The sequence below is a fragment of the Bufo bufo genome, chromosome 2 (genome assembly GCF_905171765.1).
Source record: "Bufo bufo chromosome 2, aBufBuf1.1, whole genome shotgun sequence".
Taxonomy (NCBI): Eukaryota; Metazoa; Chordata; class Amphibia; order Anura; family Bufonidae; genus Bufo; species Bufo bufo.
The window spans coordinates 754,678,158-754,690,082 of NC_053390.1; the positions used below are offsets into that span (position 1 = coordinate 754,678,158).

The 11,925-nt window shown below is 45.0% G+C and overlaps 1 long non-coding RNA gene across 1 annotated transcript; it reads left to right on the forward strand.

Moving 5' to 3' along the window:
- The first annotated feature begins 728 nt into the window (after nucleotides 1-728).
- Nucleotides 729-8,246, forward strand: LOC120991787. Its single transcript, XR_005776810.1, has 3 exons — nucleotides 729-739; nucleotides 2,151-2,157; nucleotides 7,787-8,246. It is a non-coding gene; the product is annotated as an uncharacterized LOC120991787 (long non-coding RNA).
- The last annotated feature ends 3,679 nt before the right edge of the window (nucleotides 8,247-11,925 follow it).

Consider the following 11,925-nt stretch of genomic DNA (forward strand, 5'->3'; position numbering starts at 1 on the left):
CTGCAGATGTGGCCCTGGTAAAGTCACTGTCAGAAGCGGATACCATCTACGGAAAAATGACATTGTATGTCACAGATAAATTTTTGAAACGCATACGTTACACTGCAGATGTGACCCTGGTAAGGTCACTGTCAGAAGCGGATACCGTCTATGGAAAAATTACATTGTATGTCACAGAAAAAAATGTTAAGCGCACACGTTAAACTGCAGATGTGACCCTGGTAAGGTCACTGTCAGAAGTGGACAAGGTCTACGGAAAAAGTACACTGGATGTCACTGATATTTTAGGGATGCGGACACTTTACACAGGAGATGTGGCGCAGCTAATCTCACTGTCCGCAGCGGACACTGTCTATGGAAAAAGTACAATGTATGTCACCGAATTTTTTTTTTTAAGCGCACGCGTTACACTGCAGATATGGCCCTGGTAAGGTCACTGTCAGAAGTGGACAACGTCTATTGAAAAAGTACACTGGATGTCACTGATATTTTAGGGATGCGCACACTTTACACAGGAGATGTGGCGCGAATAATTTAACTGTCTGCAGCGGCCTATTACACAGTATTTAGTAAAGGATGCGCTAAAAATATATATTGCTGCTGACACGCAGAATAGTCCTTAATAAGGACTTTTTGGTCTCTGAATAGTTTTTTGTATAAAAATCTTCTTATTACACTCCCTAGACTGTCTGTCCCTTCCTATGCACAGATCTCCCTAACACTGAGCAATTTAGAGCAGGTTGCGCTGCAAACATATATTGCTGCTGTCACACACAATAGTCCTTACAAGGACTTTTGGGTCTCTGAAACGTTTTTTGTACAAAAAAAATATTCAATTACACTCCTTACACTATCTGTCCCTTCCTATGCTTAGCTCTCCCTGACTACGAATGAGCCGAACATGCATGATCGAGTGCTATATAGCACCCAATGACGCGTTCCGGACAGCCAATCACTGTAATGCCAGTAGCCAACATGGCTACTGGCATTACAGTGAGGGCAGTACTTAGCTGCACGTTTTTTTGCTGCGTAGCAGCCAATAAATGTCCGGGGTGGAGACTCGAGCATGGCACTCGAGCACATGCGGTACTCACCATGTGCCGAGCATCGAGATGCTCGAGCCTAACAGGTGTTCAGCCGAGCATGCTCGATCATCACTAGTGGACAGGGATCTAGTTTCTACATGTAACTGACTTCCTGAGTCAGTTGGAGATCAGAAGGATGGTCACATGACACAGCTGAGGATCAGAATAGAGGTTATAACTCACAGATATGGTCATTGGTGAAATGACATTCATTACAGATTTCATCATGCATAGAGTTGAGTGAACACCTAGATGTTCGGGGAGTTCGGCCGAACTTTAAAAAAAAAGTCCGTGCTCGGGACCCGAACTTGATCCGAACTTGGACCCGAACCCGAACCCTATTAAAGTCAATGGAGACCCGAACTTCACTTTATTTTCCGTTATAACATGGTTATAACGGAAAATAATAGTATTAGTGAAAACTCAGATCCGACAGTATATTCTAACACAGAGGCGTTCCCATGGTGATGGGGACGCTTCAAATTAGAATATACTAAGAACTGTGTACATAACTGCAACCTGCTCCCTGGCAGCACCCGATCTCTTACAGGGGGCTGTGATCTGCACAATTAAAATCCGCACAATTAAAAATCATTGGTGGCAGCGGAGCGGCAGTTCCGATCGGAGTCCCAGTTTAATCGCTGCGGCTCCGATCGGTTACCATGGCAGCCAGGACGCTACTGCAGTCCTGGCTGCCATGGTTACTTAGCACTTTTAGCAGCATTATACTTACATGCGCTGTCTGTGGCCGGCCGGGCGCTCCTCCTACTGGTAAGTGACAGGTCTGTGCTATAAGCAATGCGCCGCACAGACCTTACATTTACCAGTAGGAGGAGCGCCGGCCGGCCACAGACAGCGCATGTAAGTATAATGCTGCTAAAAGTGCTAAGTAACCATGGCAGCCAGGACTGCAGTAGCGTTCTGGCTGCCATGGTAACCAATCGGAGCCCCAGCGATTAAACTGAGACTCCTATCGGAACTGCCACCAATGATGGGGGGGTTGTTAACCAATGATTTTAATTGGGGGGGAGGGGAGGCCGCACTGGACACCAATGATTTTAATAGGGGGTTGGTGGGGGTGGGGGCGCCGCACTAGCCACCAATGATTTTAATAGGGTTTTGGGGGCCGCACTAGCCACCAATGATTTTAATAGGGAGGGGGGGTCGCACAAGCCACCAATGATTTTAATAGGGAGTGGGGGGCCGCACTGGCCACCAATGATTTTAATACTGAGGAGGGAGGGGGGTCTGGCCCCCTGCTGCCTGGAAGCACCTGATATCTTACAGGGGGCTGTGATCCGCACAATTAACCCCTCAGGTGTGGCACCTGAGGGGTTAATTGTGCGGATCACAGCCCCCTGTAAGAGATCAGGTGCTGCCAGGCAGCAGGGGGGCGTTATGTCCACAGTTCTCAGCATATTCTAACTTGAAGCGTCCCCATCACTATGGGAACGCCTCTGTGTTAGAATATACTGTCAGATCTGAGTTTTCACGGTCTAATTCAAATCCGATGGTATATTCTAACATAGAGGCGTTCCCATGGTGATGGGGACGCTTCAAGTTAAAATATACCATCGGATTGGAGAAAACTCTGATCCGATGGTATATTAATATTACCCGAACACCGAACCCGAACTTTTACTGAAATGTTCGGGTTCGGGTTCGGGTGCCGAACACCGTAAAGTTCGGTATGAACCCGAACTTTACAGTTCGGGTTCACTCAACCCTAATCATGCACCTTTCTAACAGGTCAGAGAATAAAAACTTTTGTGGGAGTGCTTCTTTATGAGTGATCTATCAATAATACGCTGGAACAGTCGCCAAATGCACTACAGTGATAGTGTAGTGGGGAATATACATGAGCAATAAAATGATCGGATAGCAGTAGAACAGGCTGCTCCCAGGTACCCGCTAAGATAGACAATGCAATAGTAGTAAAGTGTAACGATAGTACATTGGGATTTTAATTAACTTCTAAGGTTTTAAAGGCATTAATAAAGCAGAAGTTTTAATCATTGAAGTACAATGGAAAAGACAAATATGAATATGGTTAATCACTAACCAATGGCTATTTGTGAAATATAGGATAAGCTAATACATCACATTTGCCAAGGTCAGTGTTTGTTACTAGCGACCACTAGTACTGGACACATTAGGTGGACATTCTGAAAGTATATCATGAGAACAGCAACCATAACAAGTATGTAACAGCAAAAGCTAAACACAGGTGCAATTCTGCTTATTTATCTTAATTGTAATGTAATAGTGAAGAAGAGAATGTACAATTCGCGAGGACTTTACATTGACAAAATGATTTACAATAATATCTAGAAGATACCTGCTGAGACCTTTTCTGCAGAATTTCATCTTTTTAACTGCAACAAAATACTCATATATTAAATGGGTTGTCCCTCAAATAATATTCAACAGTTCTTAAATCAGCATCTGTATCTGAATACTATTGTAATTGCGTGTAATTAAAAATGCATTATAGCTACTGAGTTATGGAATGAAATCTATCTGTATAGCGCCACCTGCTGTTTGCTCTTTTTCTAATTTCTCTCTACAGCTCACGGAGATAGAGGCACATACTCAGTTCCATCTTTCAACTCCCAATAGCTGCAGCACACAGGACACACCTTCTGAGAAAGGACACACAGCTGAATCATTTTAGGTTAGGCTCTCAGTTTATTTTTTGCTTTTTTATTGGATCCATGACAGCTGTAACAGGTCAATCATGATCCATTTGTAATAACTGTTTAAGAAACTGTCATATGCATCCGTATACTTTATAACCATGAAAATAGCTAGCAATCATCACCTACTGTAGGCCTATCTGCCACATAAAAAGCACCAGCATTATAACTGAAACAATGTATGTAGGAACCCTCTTAACGATTCTACATTGGAGCCCAGAAAGTTTAAGTTATGCCTCTGATAATAGCGTAAAGGGGTTCTCTAGGGTGACCTATCTCTAGATGGATGCCTACATTTTGATTGTGCACTCCAAACCAAACATCTTTCCAATAAGCTGTTTTTAATTTGTGCAGTATATAGCTGAAGCTTGCTACTGTAAATTGATTAGAGGCCACTTGGCACAAGGAGAGAGTAAAAGAGGTCACCTTTGATCAAAATATATTTGCTCCATACCTCATATTCATTGATAGAGTGAATATAACATTAGTAAAATGTATCATCTATATATATTTAATGTTTGCAAAATGCTTTTGCATTATGTTTTTGCTATCGCTAAGATAGGTCATCAATCAGTGACCTGCCAAGGGCCCTGGGTGCCCGCTCTCAGGGGGATGCCCGAAACAATACAGATGGAAGTGCTCATTGCTGGAGTGCCGGGAGCTCAGCTCCCCGTGCTCTGTCTTTACCGCACTGAATGGTGAAGCAGGAAGACTTCTGTTCCCTGCTCCACCATTCATCCTGCAGGCACAGATCGCACTGCCGACCTGTGTGGGAGGAGCCTGCAACCCAGGAATATGCCTGTGCTCCTCCCACACAGTGGGGCAGAGCGATCTGTGCCTGCAGGGGAGAGCTGGATCTGAGCATCAGGAACGGGATAAGGTGAGTAGTTAATGATTTTTATTTTATTAACAAAGAGGGGGCACAGAGGGCATTACTACTATGAAGGGGCACAGAGGGCATTACTACTATGAAGGGGCACAGAGGGCATTACTACTAAAAAGGTGCACAGGGGGCATTACTACTATTAAGGGGGCACAATGGGCATTTTTACTGTGAAGTGGGTACAGCGGGCTTTACTACCACAAAGGGGCCATAATGGGCATTACCACTTTGAAGGGGGCACAGATGGCATTACTACTACAAATGGGGCACAGAGGGAATTACTACAATTAAGGGGGCACAATGGGCATTACTACAATTAAGGGGGCACAATAGGAATTACTACTATAAAGCAGACAAAATGGGCATTACTATTATGAAGGGGGCCCAATGGGCATTATTACTATGAAGGGGGAACAATGGGCATTATTACTATTAAGTAAGCACAATGGGCATTACCACTATGAAGGGGGCACAATGGCCATTACTACTATGAAGGGGCACAATGAGAATTACTACTATGAAAGGGGCACAGAGAGGGCATTACTACTGTGAAGGGGGCACAGTGGGCATTACTGTTGTGAAGGGGGAACAGAGTGCATTACTACTATGAAGGGACACAAGGGGCATTACTACTATGAACGGGGCACAATGGACATTATGACTATAAAGGTGGCACAATAGGCCTTACTACTATGAAGGGGGCACAGTGGGCATTATTACTATAAAGAGGGCACAGAGAGGGCATTACTACTGTGAAGGGGGCACAGTGGGAATTACTGCTGTGAAGGGGGCATACAGTGCATTACTACTGTGAGAGGGCACAGAGGGCATTACTACTGTGACGGGGAATAAATAGTTACATAGTTACATAGTTAATACTGTTGAAAAAACGACATAAGTCCATCAAGTTAAACCAAGGGATTTTTCCAGCTGCAGTGCGTCCTTTCTATGGACTGGTGCCCAGAACTGAACTGCATATTACAGATGAGGCTGCACCAACGCTTTGTAAAGTGGTAATATTACATTCCTGCCCTGCGAGTCCATGCCTCGTTTAATATCCTGTTGGCCTTAGAAGCAGCTGATTGACATTGTATGCTGTAATTTAATCTACCATCCACAAGGACACCCAAATCTTTCTCTTTAAGTGACTCTCCCAGTGTTACATCACCTAGACATATGAAGCACGGAGATTATTACTACCAAGATGCATAACTTTTGATTTGTCCACATTGAACCTCATTTGCCAAGTTGATGCCCAATCACTCAGAGTGTTCAAATCAGCTTGTAGTATATGGACATCTTCCATAGACTGTACAGTTCTACATAGCTTAGTATCATCTGCAAAAATAGAAATGGTGCTATTGATCTCGTCCTCGATATCATTAATAAATCAATTAAATAATAAGGGCCCAGTACTGAACCTTGGAGTACACCACTTATAACCCGGGACCATTCTGAATAGGAATCATTGACCACAACTCTCTGGACACGGTCCTTCATTCAGTTGTCAATCCAATTACAGACTATACTTTCCAAGCCTATAGACCTTACTTTATCTATTAAACGTCTGTGAGGGACAGTATCAAAAGCCTTTGCAAAATCCCGAATCACTACATCCACAGCCGCCCCTCTGTCCAGGCTACTACTCACCTCCTCATATAAACAAATCAGGTTAATCTGACAACTTCTGTCCTTGGTAAACCCATGTTGGTTATCACTTATAATATTATTTACAGTCACATGCTCCTGTATATAGTCCCTTAAGAGTCCTTCAAACATTTTTCCCACCACAGAAGGTAAACTAACTGGTCTATAATTACCTGTAAAGGACCTTGGTACTTTTTTTGAATATGGGCACCACATTTGCCTTGCGCCAATCACTTGGCACTGTACCAGTACCTAGAGAATCTTTAAAAAATTATTAACAGGGGCACAGCAACGACTGAACTGAACTCTTTAAGCACTCTTGGGTGTAATCCATCTGGGCCCAGAGCCTTGTTCACATTTACCTTATTTAACTTAGCTTGGACCATATCTACAGTTAGCCAATTGAGTATATTACTAGATGTACTAACAGCGCCAGCACCACAGATATCAGCTCCTCTCTCTTATTTTGTATATACGGAGCTAAAAAAAACATTCAGTAACTCTGCCTTTTTCTTATCTTCAGTGACTACCCCCCCTTTACCATTATTTAGGGATCATACCTGCTCAGACCTTGGTTTTTTAGCATTTATATATTTAAATAATTTTTGGGGATTTGTTTTGCTCTCTTTTGCCACCTCCTGTTCATTTTGTATTTTTGCTAATTTTATCTCCTTTTTTACAGAGATTTTATTAAGCCCTTTGTAAACTTCAAACGCTACAGCTGACCCCTCAGATTTGTATCTTTTAAATGCCCTTTTTTTGTCTTTTATTGCCCTTTTTACAGTAGCTGTAAGCCATGGGGGGTTTAATTTAAGCTGTTTATACTTGTTACCTAAAGGAATAAATTTTTTATTGCAATAACTCAATGTGGATTTAAAGCTCTCCCATTTATCCTCAGTATTATTATGTGACAGTAGCTGCTCCCAGTCTATGCCCTGAAATTCTGCCCCTTAACCCAGGGAAATTAGCGTTTAAAAAATTCAGTATCTTTGCTCTGCCTGAGGGCATAACTACTCTGAAGGGGCACAGAGAGAACATAACTATTCTGAAGGGGCTCGTAGAGGGCCTATCTACTGTGAAGGGGACAAACATGGCATTACCATGGGGCATAAATAGAGCATTACTACTGTGAAAGGGGCACAATGAGGGCATAATTACTGTGAGGTGGCACAATGAAGAGATAAGTACTTTAAGGTGGGCATAATTACAGTGAGGGGACACAATGTGAATATTATTACAGGGCACATATATGGACATAACTACTGTGAATGTTGCACAATGAGGGCAATGCTACTGTGAGGTGGAACCATTTTTTTTAAAGTATTAGGGGGGGGGGGCTCCTAAAGAAAGCCTTAGGCATTACACTGTAATTAATTTTTAATTAATGGAGGTCTGACACTCTACACCCTTGCTGATCAGTAGTTTGGGAGTAACTCCAGTGACCCTGTAACTGCATAGCTCCATCTCTTGTCTAGTGCAGTGGTCAGCAACCTGTGGCTCTAGAGCCACATGCGGCTCTTTAGCCCCCTGATATTGGCTCTTCCAGGTGCGGGCTCACATGTACAGTGCGATAGCATTTTCGTATCCCGTAGCAAAAATAGGCAGGAGGGTGAAGACCAGGAAGCGGTGAGGGCTCTGTACTCACCGCTTCCTGGTCCTCGGTTGTAGGCTGTGCAGGGCTGCGCACAGTGTGAGGCGCTCTGTGACGTCACGCTGTGCACGCCAGTTCACAGCACAGCCGACAGCAGGAGGAACACAGAGCGCGGGTGGTGAGGAGCAGCGGCATCCAGGAGCCGGAGAGGTAAGTGCTTTTTTATTTTATGAAACTTGGGGCTGATCTAAGGCAATGGGGTGATGAGAATCATAATGGGGGATATGAGAGGCATCATGGATGATGAGAGGCATCATGGATGATAATGGGGATGATGAGAGGCATGGGGCTCTTATCTGAGGTCTGATTGAGGGGGTCATTTACTTTGGGGTCTGAGCTGACGTCTGATCTCAGGGAGGTCTTATTAACATTGGGGTTCTGATTAGTGGTCTGACCTGAGGTGTAATGAAAAATATTTTTTTCCATATTTTCCTCCTCTAAAACCTACGTGCGTCTTATAGGGTGAAACGTTGTGGAGTGAAAGAAGATGTAGTGTCGAGGATTGCGAAAGGTATGTTCAGATGGTTAGGAATACCCTTATGAAGTAAATAACAATGTACCTTCCTATATATTTGAAGTTTAAAAAATTTGGCTCTCAAAAAAAATAAAATCGCTGTTTTGTCGATATTTGGCTCATTTTACTAATAAGTTTGCCCACCACTGGTCTAGTGGATTGAGCTGATTACTACAGAGCTGCTCCCACTGACTTCAATGGGAGCAATGCTGCAGTTACCATCTCTATTTATTTACACAGTGGATAAAGCTGTGTATTACCAGCACCTATTTGTGGATACAAAGAAGCAAATAACCAAAAGGGGCCCTCATGCCCAGACTGAAGTCGGCACATGCAATACATATTGCGGCAACAATACAAGTGTCAACCTATCAAAGATCATGAGTACCAGCTCCCATTAAATATACAAACCTACAAGAAACGGAGCTCACTACATACTGTTATCAAAATATATAAATACTTTATTAAATTCATAACATGATATATATATGTGACATTGTCATTAAAGGGGTTGTCCGGGATTTGGGACCTTTGTCCTATAGTACTGCAGTGTCACACACATTAACAACACCCATGTCCTACCTGATGAACTTACTTCTAATGCACCCTTTTGCTCCAATAAATTCTCTGCCGGAAGTGGAGGTTTTCTTTCACTCAGTGACTTACCGGGTCCCTTGCAGAGGAGGAAAGCTTCACTGCCAGCCTAGCTAAATATGCAAAAGTGTTGGAGGGGCGGTAACTAGCCTGGCCGAGATCCCGCTAAGCTCCGCCCCCTCCATTTCGGTGATGTCACCGAGTGCCGACAAGGGACCAATCAGAGTGGTCCCTTGCCCACGCTCATTCCAATTGGTTGGTCTATGCAGACCAACCAATTGGAGCGCGGTACTGTGAAAATGCTGGTTTCAGGCTGCAATCTCCACTCAGAGTGGAGATCGCTGCCTGAAAGCGAGTAAGTGCCCCCAGTTCCCTTTATAAAATAAAAGGCCCCCTCATATGTGCCCCAGTGCCGGTTATCAAATAGAGAAAAGGCCCCCTCATGTATGGGCCCCCATTGTCCTCGATCGCCCCCATGTTCCTCCGCTCCTGCTCCTGCTGGCCTGGAGCCGCTGACATCTGCAGAGAGAGTGTTAGCTGTAATTTACAGCTAACACTCATCTCCAACGCCCCAAATCCATGCTGGCACTGATCTGTGGTCTTTAACTCCATAGATGCCGCGGTCAGCAGCTGCCCACGGCATCCACAGGGTTGAGAGGGATGGAGCTCCCTCTCTCTGCCATCCGGACTTTCGGGTTCGGTGTTCGGGTAATATTAATATACCATCGGATCTGAGTTTTCTCCAATCCGATGGTATATTTTAACTTGAAGCGTCCCCATCACCATGGGAACGCCTCTATGTTAGAATATACCATCGGATTTGAGTTAGATCGTGAAAAATCAGATCCGACAGTATATTCTAACACAGAGGCGTTCCCATACTGATGGGGACGCTTCAAGTTAGAATATACTAAGAACTGTGGAGGGAGGAAGGGGGCCGCACTGGCCACCAATGAATTTTTTAACTGGGGAGGGAGAGCGGGGTCCCGCTCTCCCTCCCCAGTTAAAAAATTAATTGGTGGCCAGTGCGGCCCCCTTCCTCCCTCCCTCCCAGTATTAAATTCATTGGTGGCCAGTGCGGCCCCCCTCCCTCCCTCCCCAGTATTTAAATCATTGGTGGCTAGTGCGGCTCCCCCCTCCCTATTAAAATCATTGGTGGCTAGTGCGGCCCCCCCCCACCCCCTATTAAAACCGTTGGTGGCTAGTGCAGCCCCCCTACACCCCACACCCCCCAACCCCCTTATTAAAATCATTGGTTAACAACAACCCCCATAATTGGTGGCAGTGGAGTGGCAGTTCTGATCGGAGTCCCAGTTTAATCGCTGGGGCTCCGATCGGTTACCATGGCAGCCAGGACGCTACTGCATCCTGGCTGCCATGGTTGCTTAGCACTTTTAGCAGCATTATACTTACATGCCCTGTATGCGCTGTCTGTGGCCGGCCGGCGCTCCTCCTACTGGTAAGTGAAAGGTCTGTGCAGCGCATTGCTTATAGCGCATTACTGTGCAGCGCATTGCTTATTAACCCCTCAGGTGCGGCACCTGAGGGGTTAATTGTGCGGATCACAGCCACCTGTAAGAGATCGGGTGCTGCCAGGCAGCAGGGGGCAGTTATGTACTCAGTTCTTAGTATATTCTAACTTGAAGCGTCCTCATCACCATGGGAACGCCTCTGTGTTAGAATATACTGTCGGATCTGAGTTTTCACGAAACTTGAATGGGTCCGTGATCTTTATGCACCACAAAAAAATTGTGGGCAAACGGTCGTGTGCATAAGCCTGAAGGTTGTGCATCCGTTCTGCACAATATGCGGTCCACAATGAATGGAGAACGTCTGTGAGTTGGTCGCGACGGATCCAGACCCATTCAACTCGAATGGGTCCATGACCCGTACGTTCACCACAAAAATTTACCTTTATTTTTTAGGCACGTACAGAAACAACAGGGAAGCATTTTGCAGTGCTTCCATGTAGTTCCCATCCGTGTCTCTGTTTGGCATCTCAGTAGTATCCGACTCATTATAGTGAATGGTTCAGAATCTATGGTGTGGAATGCGCAAGGACCGGTGCCCGTGTATTGGTGCCAGCAATTAGCGGGCTGCAGGACGCCTACAGACCGCACACATTTGTGTGCAGGAGGCCTTAGTCTATTGTGTATTGATTCTAAGGCCTCATGCACACATACATGGTTTGTCTTCATATCCGAACTGATTTTTTTTATGTCTCTGGTACGTACACAGTCACCGCAATACATGTGGACAGCAATCCGTGTGGTGTCCGCATCCGTTGCTCTGTTCCGTGACCACAAAAAAATTATATTATGTCCTCTTCTTGTCCGTCTTCCTGAAAAAAAGAGATGTTCCTATGAGGGCTCATTCACACGTAGGTGTGCCGTTCCGTGCACTAGTGACCTCAATTTCAGGTCACCAATGCATGGGCAACGTCAGTACGGCCGCCGGGACGGATTCAGATCCTTTCAACTTGAATGGGTCCGTGATACCTCCGTTTCACATAACAGTATTGTATGAATTTATTTTTTTCGGTGTGGAGGCATGGCTAGAAACGCCGTAGTGCTTTCACGTGGTTCCGCTGCGTACTTCTGCACCGCATCTCCATGATTGCGGACACTTTCAAGTGAATGGGTCCATGATCCGTGTTACACACGGTCGCTTGACGTGTATTGTGGACCCACTGTATGTGGGAGACAATACGGCCATGGCTGGGCAGCCGCAGTGTACATGAGCCCTAATGGACTGACGTTTGTTTAGACAAATTTCTGACGGCACACAGACGGCATTTGTATTTTGAGGAACCGCAATTTAACGCCCTTATAAGGCCTTGTTTGCACGACTTAGTG